This window comes from Triticum aestivum, chromosome 5B (genome assembly GCF_018294505.1).
Source record: "Triticum aestivum cultivar Chinese Spring chromosome 5B, IWGSC CS RefSeq v2.1, whole genome shotgun sequence".
NCBI lineage: Eukaryota > Viridiplantae > Streptophyta > Magnoliopsida > Poales > Poaceae > Triticum > Triticum aestivum.
The window spans coordinates 213,800,032-213,809,654 of NC_057807.1; positions in this window are offsets into that span (position 1 = coordinate 213,800,032).

The following is a 9,623-nucleotide window of genomic DNA, read 5'->3' on the forward strand; positions in this document are numbered from 1 at the left end:
CTGTGAATTACATGCAGCATGTGTATGTTCTATAACTTCTATTGTACAGTTTTCCTTCTTTTTTCAGGTTGTCTAGATGAGCACTGGCAACTGGGAAATGGCAACTTGGTTGAACTGAATCAGCTCTAATCTCCTAAATTTGTGCATTTATCTTAAAAAACACTGTAGTGCTACCTCCCCGTAGTAATAAATAAGTATATTATGCAACTCGTATATGATTATTACTATTATTTTTGCATGTTCAATCAATTCCACTGATAAATCATTTATGCTTTTTTAGAACAAGCATCAAGCATCATGTGGCATTATAGTCATTGGTGAAGATTGACAACGCACTCAAATACAAGACTTCTCATGGTGTTTGCTGACTGATAAAGATGATTGGAAAGGCGCTTTCCAAGCATAAGGTGAATCTTCTACATTTCACTTTTTAATATAATTTGGCCGGTACGATGTATATTTTCTGAAAATTATATCGCCATTGTGGGTTATCTGACTAAAATTACAGTCTCTGCTTGGCATTGATTCATATATATTAATATGGGTAAAGGAAATTCACAATATTTTATGTCAGGGAAAGACTTCTAAAACCAGTGAAGTGTCTTAGCAAGGATGACACGCCGTTGTGCCTCTCGGCCTGAACAATATAGCTCGTTTAGTTCATCGCCACAACTAGCTACACGGCATGACGGAGCAGCTCCACATGTCCTGTGAGGACACAGAGTTAGCGTTGCACAACCGCCGCAGGTGAGAGATCGTGCCATCGTGCCGCATGACCCCCGTCGTCTCTAGGCTGGTTTGTTGGTTTCTCTCCTTTAGATGTGGGATTAGGAACGGAAAAGTCAGTTTGTCGCCAATTCATAGAAAAGGAATAGCCGGTTGTCAAACAAAGGAAGGAGGCTGGCTGGTAATTGGGACTGGGGCATTGAGATTGAAATTAACATGTGTCGTGAATCGACGAGGGTCTCACGGGTGGAACATATGAGCCGGGCACGTAAGATTTTTTTTTTCCGTGAGAGAGGAGGAATAATGCAAGAGAGGAAGATGCGTCTGTGGCTCGAGGGCTACTATTGCTTGCGAAAGCAGTGGCAGGGAGAAACCGATGGAGAAGGAGAGGCTAGGAAGGAAGAAGAGAAAGTAGGACACGATCAGGACGGGTGGCTGTGCATTGGCTATTGTGTTGTGTGCCTGCAGCCAAGCCAATTGGGGGAGAGGGGCAACCACCGCAGAGATAGAGGAAAGTAGCAGTCCATGCATGTTGCTCAGCATCAGGATAAGGTGGGTAGTTTTTGCCGCTATGTCCCCTCATCGGACGACTGGGAGCAGGGAAGAAATTAAAGGAGAAAATATCATAGCGGAAGTGACTGGGCCCAAAAATTGGCAAGTTCATCCAAAACTCGTTTTTGATGTTTCATGGTCACCTCTCCGTCAGTACACCGAACAAGGAACTCGCAATTGTTTCCTGTTATTGAAATGGACACAATCAGTCCATTTAAAACTGGTACAGAACCATGCATATTTTTGAGTTGTTACAAAAAGACCAATGGTTTATTTTTTGCATTATTGTCGTCCAGAGTGTAAGAGTTCCAGCCAAAACAAATTTATGCCTAACATTTAGTTAGTAATGACTGAAATCTGTTTTCAGATTTAAGCAATGAGGATGTTAGAACTAAATTATAGTTCCAGCATGAAATTAGGTAATTTCTTGTAGATAATCATAGTGGTATATTTTGTTGTGTTCGGTTAACAAGAACTAAAAATATAGAGATATTGTTGAGGAAACAAGAAGTTAAGTGGATTCATGGTTGACAAGCAAAGTTATTTTGGGGAAAGTTCCATAGTAATGTTTACGAGCATTTAGCATGTGTGTCATGCTTGTTTTCAGTGGAATATTACATGATAATAGGTTTTGGAGCTTCTACTGGTGTGGGTAGTTATTTGCTTAATGGTGTAACTTAAGCCAACTGCATAATGACCTTCATATGGTTTCGCCATTGTTTTTTCTCGTTGTGCTTGCGTGTTCAATCTTGTTATTATTGCATCTTGTGGTCTACTTTGATAGGTCATGTTTGTTTGTAGGGTGACAGTTTATACATCTAGGGAACCAGGGCAATTTGGACATGTGATATTTCCTCGAATAAGCAAACTTCTTTTGTATGGCCCAGCATGATGATCAACACCCATCTGGTTTTATATGGTGCCACATTTGTTGTATACAACAAGCAACTATTCATTTTGTGTGCCTTGCAACAACATCATAATCTCATTAAACCTGCAATAGATCACACATTCAGTACATTTCAAAGTCTCTGTTTTTTTAACATAACAGGGTTATCTGATCATATAATCTGTCACAAGTAATAAAGGTGGGTAGGTGAGCAAATTTTCCTAGATGGCAAGATATCTACAAATTCTGAAACTTGAATCTGAACATTGGAGAAGTGGACAGCGGACGAGACTACCACTGTTATATATAATTATAGTGATATTCAAAGCTATTTATTTGTCTTAATGTAAAGTTTATCGCAGACAGACATCCACCCAGAAACACACACATGACACACACACTTCCTTTTGGATTTGTCGGCTCTATGTTACCTCAGGAGCACAAAACTTAAGTAATTATAGCAAAACAATTCAAGGACACGAGACTACGAACCAACCTGTGGGTGGATGGTTAGAGGGAATGTGGTATCCCTAGCCCATCAGGTGTAGAATATTGCCAAGCCTTGAATGTTGCCACAAAATATTGCCACGAAACATATTGTGACAAGTATCTCATGCCAAGCTTTAGTTTCGGTAAGAGGTTTTGTTGCCCGTAGCAACGCATGGCCATTTAACTAGGTGTAATCCACAATAAATAAATTAAAAGCCCGTAGCAACGCACGATCGAATTTTGTATTCCTCCTATTTTTCTGGCACAAGTAAGATTATTATTACGTACTTTGTAAACTCTTTATTGATGGAAAAACATATCAATATGTTTATTAGCTGTGTATATCTTGAAAATATTATGCAGAGATTTTATAGTCAGAAAGAAGCAAATTGGCATTGAATTAATGATAAGTAATTTAATTTTTTGGTAAGTTAATATCTCTGACATCTTTTCCAAATTATTAATAGGTGTGTATTTGATATGAAAAGGAAACAGATCCTTGCCATACAGAAATATTAACGACATGACTGGATCAAGGCATGATCTGATACCCAAATGTCCTCCGCATGGCATACTATATATATGTTAACATTAAAATACTATGCCATCCCTCCTCTCCCTCCTTACTGTCCCTTCGCCCAGACCAAGAGGACGATTTCCAAGGACTACGTTGTGTAATCAAGAACCATCAAGAATTGGAGTTCCTCTCGGTATGTCAATTTCTGGATCTTTCTCTTATATAATAGCGTGTTATTTATTAGATTAATAGTTTTTATATGTTTAGTTATACCATCAAATCCCAGATAAAGAACACCATTGCAGATTATGCAAGCTTATATAAGTATCATACACAATTAAATTGTTTGTAGTGGGCTGGAACTACTTACAAATTGTTTATACACATATTTTAGCCTATGAGTCTATTATTTAGATTACAATTGTGCCACACCCCTAGCTTTTGTACCGATGAACAGTTCTCACTGCCTAATTTTGCAATGCAAATTAAAATTCATAATCTTAAATACTTTATATGTTGGAATACGGTTCAATAATTTTGTGAACAGTCCTAAGTTTAACAACAAGCTAAGTAAGCATAACAATTTACCAGAGATTCCTTTCCATTTTATGACCTCATTGTTTTATCCATGCCTGTCTTCTAAGTCCATCTTACTGATTCCATGAAGTAGCTGTCAGCCATAATATGTAGGCCTTGGGAATATCTGTCACGAGGAATGTAAAACTGTTATGGTATGTACACGTCTTCACTAGGCACTTGCATGTATGTAAATAGCTACAAGTAATAGATGAAAACACCTGTTAAGTTTTAATATTGGAAAATATAAAATATTTAAAAAATGTTCAAAGAGAGACAATTGTTTGAATTTTTACAATAAAAAACGAATTTTATTTGTAACAGAGTCATATTCCGAAGAGATGTTTCATGCTGATTCACATGGGTCATAGGGAAGAACAAATATTGATGATGATAGTATTACCAGGTCGTACTTAATAGGCATATCAATTGCTAGCAAACTAAATTTTCACAATCATGTGAAAAAAGTAGGCAATGTAAACTTTCAGTAAGAGATACAATAGTGTGGAATCAGCAAAGTTTATGTAACCATTCAAAATGTCAGTTAGAAAGTATATTTATTTTATTTATACATGGTAATCATCAAATGTTAACTTAATATTTTTTTGATGGTAAAAGGTTAAATGGTTTTAAATTACAAGAAGATCAACAGATTATTTCGTGCACTCAACTTCGCCAATATTGGTCCATTCTCTTTCTTCCCTTTGCTTTGTTTAGTCCCTTCATGAAAATCATAGTTAGTAGGAAAAAAATAATTTGTAAACTGAAGAAGCTTATCTTGAGAGATAATTTATGCATGTCAAAATGCAGTACTTTAAGAAAAAGTTGCAATTGATATAATAGACTTTGAGTTATGTACAATAGCAACACCAATTTTTTTTTAACTGACCAAAATTGGGTGATTGTCTCTCAATGCAATATTTAAGAGTGTTCTTTTAATTACAAAGCAGAACTACCATCACATGTAAGTTTTAGACCCTCGCGCAAAAATCATCATGATTCATAGTTAAGTTCAGTATTGTTCGGACTACCACAAAAAACAAAAAATTCAACTGGTCAATTTTTTGAGTGAGCAAGGCATAGTTTGGCAGTATAATTTTAGTAAGAACTGAACTACTGTGAAACCACTATTTTTTTATTTGCGAGCAACAAATACTCTGGATGCTAAAAAACATACATTTTCTGAGTACTGCCAAGTCCACCGAAGTGCTTTGCTGGTATTGTTTTCCTATAGTTTTTTTCAGATAACTACTTCATGGCCAAATTAATTAGCATCTGCGTTCTTAGCTTCGCCTAAACAACATGTTGGAAGGATTAATGAGTGTGTGCTAACGGATTCCGGCTTAGTCAAAAAAATCAAAATACTTCACTCCCAAACGCACCCTAACTTAACTTCAACACACATAGCAGTAAATGTACTCCATCATCGTTACACCCTCACATAGCATAGACAAATAATGAAATGGTTATTGATAGTTAACCAGACACGCGACTGTATGAAATCAAAGTGAGTCGGTCATTTAAGTCGATATTTTGTTCTCACGTACCTGCTCCCATGCCTTTTAACTTATTGGTGCTGTAGGAGTTGTAATTGTCGTCCCCCGGCTCCATCTCTTTGCTCTCAGTGCTCGTTCCCAACACCACATGACACACATCTCGGCTCACGCACAGAATTTTTTTGATTAGTTTTATTGATAGGCAGATGATCAATAGATATTGAAATTGAGATATTTTAAAATAGCATTGTTATACATAGATTTCTCGAATTTAAACAGTCAACATGTCTACTGTAGATACGAAGGAAGCTAGCATATGTACGATTGGGGCACAACAAATAAGCTTGATTAACAAATTTAATTAAATCATTTAAAACACATATTTTCTTTTTGTGTTTTTTGGAAATGTAATTTTTGGATATGAAAATTTACCATTATACATATACAACCAGATTATACAACCAAATAGCATTGTACAACCAAATAGTATGCATGTATTTTTTGGAAACAATTTAACTTGAATAGCAAAGTAATTAAAGCAAATTATATTTTTCAAAAGGGCGCAAAATCTGACTTATGCAAACTGCCAACATTAACAGAAATGTAACACAATAAGAAAGAAACAATTCTGTATCATGCTCATATTATTGTTGCATGAGGTTGACACATCTTGAAAGAAAAATATAATAATCATGTATCATGACCACAAATATAAATTATATCCTCTTCTTGCCTCACAGAATTAGACTAGACTGAGAACCTAACTACTGAACCTTGTTCCCAAACGTTGAAGAAAGCAGTTTGCTAATTTTGTTAATTACAAGTCAGATCAAAATATAATGTTTAATCCAACTGAAAATCTTGTGGAAGATCTGACCAAGTATTTTGTAGACAACTGCATGTACAAATACTATATCACATAATAACAGGTAGCTTTGACTACTTTTACAAATACTGAATTATGATAGGGTGAACATGATGCAGACATACCATATAATATTCAAACAATAAGCGGATATGTCTGCATGAGATATTTGATGTATGGAGCATGAGATATTTGATGCATGGGGGGTGGGGTGGTTAAGGAGGAGCTTACTCATGATGAGCAGCCAGGCATGCAAGTAATAACTGGATTTGTGGCCGTCGTCCGTGCATTGCCGGGACAGAGCTTGGGGTAGGCTGTCTCCCTCTCATCACAAATCTCCATCAACCTGGGGTGGGCGGTTGCAAAGAAATCATCAAAGCCGCGTGGTCGATAGACGGCGGAGGCTGCGGCGTTGAAACATGATTGCGGCGTCAAATGGAAAGGGCCGGGCACCCGCGTGACTTACTTGAGCACGTGCTTGGTTCAGTTCATGGCGACAGCAAGGCGGAGCAGACAGGAGATGAAAGATATGTGGCATCGGATGATGATGGAACAAGGGGACTGGCGCTCGCTCTGCTCGCTACAGATAGCAGTAATCCAGTCCATCGTCATTACACACAAAAAAAATGGTGTAAACCGAAATGGCCATGGGGGGAGCTGCTTACCGAGGAGATGGTCATGTTACCCTTGCTTCTCAACTCCATTAACGCCGGATCTGCGCTACTCTCCTGGCGCATCCGGTCGTCTGTCGAGGAGGAATAACAGTCGTCGGCCACTAGATCTACGGTGCGATGGTCGTCGCATGGATTCGAGCGATTCGGTGAGAGCCGTGGTCGTTGGTTTTGTTGCCGTGGGAGCTAGAGCACGGACAGTACAGTGGGTGAGGGGAAGGAGAGTGGAGAGGATTCCGCCGCCGTCGGGTCAAGAGCGGCGGGAGTGGAGTGAGGTAGCGAAAGGAGAGTGGTTAGGTGTTTGTGTGACAGATCCGCCGACGGTCGGAGTTGTGTGGCTGCCGGCTGCCCGATGCAGGCGGCGTTGCTGCAGGGGAGGGGAGAAGTCGAGGGTTAGGATGCGGCGTGGGAGGGGAGAAGTGGATAGGAAAGTAGGTGTTGACAGTCTCAACGCGCATGGGAGCGATCCGGTGGGACGGCGGCGGCGCATTGGACAGATTCGTTGCTCGGCGGGTTTAGTCTCCTAGCTGGCCGTCGGAGTTGCGCGGCGGCTGGCGATCGGAGAGGCGCGGCTGGTGGATGCAGTCGCCGTTGCTGCGGGGGATGGGAGGAGTCGAGGCTTGGGAAGCGGCGGGGTAGGGGAGAAGTGGAAAGGAAAGTAGATGTGTGAGTGAGTTGGTGGAGGGGATAACTGAGTGTGGCTAGGGTTGCAATGCGGCGGGGGAGGGCAGACGGCTAGGTTTTTGTAGATTGTGGTTTGGGTCGGGTTGTGATCCAGCTTGGGTCTGGCTGGGCCGGTGAGGCCAGCACGTGTGCCTGGCCCGTGTGATCTTGGCTGGGTCGTTACGTGTCTGGCCGGCTTTGTCTAAAAAAACGTGTCTCTGGCCGGCCCATTTTACATGGTAACAATTGTTCCCTCAAAAATAATGACATACAAAAGGTAATTTCTTTTATAGGAATTTTTTAGGGTGGCCCATTTAACCATTTATATTGTAATCCTATTTACCATTTGCCTGTTTTTGCCGTGGTGGATATCTAATTTTATGCTTACGTGCAAATTGTGCTCGACGTTAGAAATGCTATTCTGACATTTGTACTTATTTATTAAAAGAAATCTTATATATTACATGTATAGGAAACTCATATAAAAATAGAATATATATATATGTTATTACATATGATTACTAAAAATAATTCTGAATACTAATTGTATGACAATAAAAGAGATAGGAAAAAACTATAATACTTTGTTGTAGAAGTTTTGTTTGCAAGTTTCTGTAATTTTTTTGGCTAATTTTTCATGTCCTATATAAGTAATTAGTTTGGCACGTTTAAGCCTGCCCTGGCCGTGCCGTTCCGAACCGGCCCATTTGTTCAGTAGTAGTTGTTATTAAGAGTTTACATATATATTTATAGTTTATACATTAAACATGGTAGATAAAAATATAAAATTTTGTGCTTTGTTATTTCTGGTTTGTTTGCATTTTTGGATAAAAAAGTTAAACTGAGGGTATCAACAAAAAATCAGATTAAAAACAAATATACTTTGTTATTTCTAGTTTGTTTGCATTTTTTAAATTTTGTTGGACAATTTTGCATAGCCTATAAAAATAATGTAAAAACATTTAAGCAATTTCAGATGAATACTTACGTTTCCATGAACATTATAGAGAAAATAGTTGTGTTACTAAATTGATTTTAGTAGAACATTTTAATAATATAATGAAAAGATTATTTTATTACATTGAAAATAGTTGTGTTAGTTGTCACACCCTAGCTAGTCATGCATTAGAGTGTTGCATCATGTTTATTCTTTCACCAGAAACCTGAAATGGGGATGACAGAACCCCCAGTCCCCTCTGAAACCAACTAGGGTTTACTAAAAACTTTTTCAATGAACCTGAAATGCCCTTCTAAAATGCCCATCATTTTTGTCTTGGTTCAGAACCTCTGCCAAAAGTGGTGCACATTTTCCTACGCCATCTTAGGGTTTTTGAATTAAATCATAAATATTTGAATTTGGGCATTTAAAATTATATAAAATATTTAAATGCTCAAATATCTCCAAACTAAAATGTTTCATGTTGGAAATAATCCAACTATGGACCAGGAGTAGTTTGGTGATTTTAGGAGTAGCCTAAGTATTTTATTTAATTCAACAAAGTTGCAGAAGTATTAAAAAAACAGAAAACAGAAAGAAATGGAAAAAACTTACCTGGCGCCCAGCACCCGGCCCACCTGCCGGCCCAGCCCAGCGCCGCTCCAGCGAGCTGCTTGTTGGCCAGGCAGGCAGGCAGGTGCCCGACGGCGACCACAGCGCGCGCCACGCACCTGCTCGCCGCCTCGCCGCTCCCCTCGCCCGGTGACGTCGTGGATCAGCCTCTCTCGCTCCCCCGAACCCCCCAGACACCCCCTCTCCTCTCCAGCTCCTCCCCCTCGCGCTCCCCCGCCATGACCGACGCCACCATCGTCGTGCCTTCGTCGTAGCCGTGCTCCCCGCCGCCCGTGCGTCCTCTCATCGTGTCCAGGAGCTCCGCCGCTGTCCACTCCATCGAGCAAGCCGAGCCCCGAGCGCTCGCAACGCCCGAGTCCACCGCAACGACCTCGCCCGAACCGCCGTCACCGGAGATCCCCTTCAACGCCGTCGTCGCAACGGTCCATCTCCGGCCACACCAAGGGCTTCGTCGCACTCACTGTGAGCTTAGCCATCTTCCCCTCCCTTCCGTTCTTGCTCCCGAGCCGTGTAGCGACCTCCCGGAGCTCAACCGCACCCACCGCCGTGGAGCTCGTCGCCGACGTGCTCCCGGTCATCCTCCGGCCACTCCACGGTGTCCGTCATGCT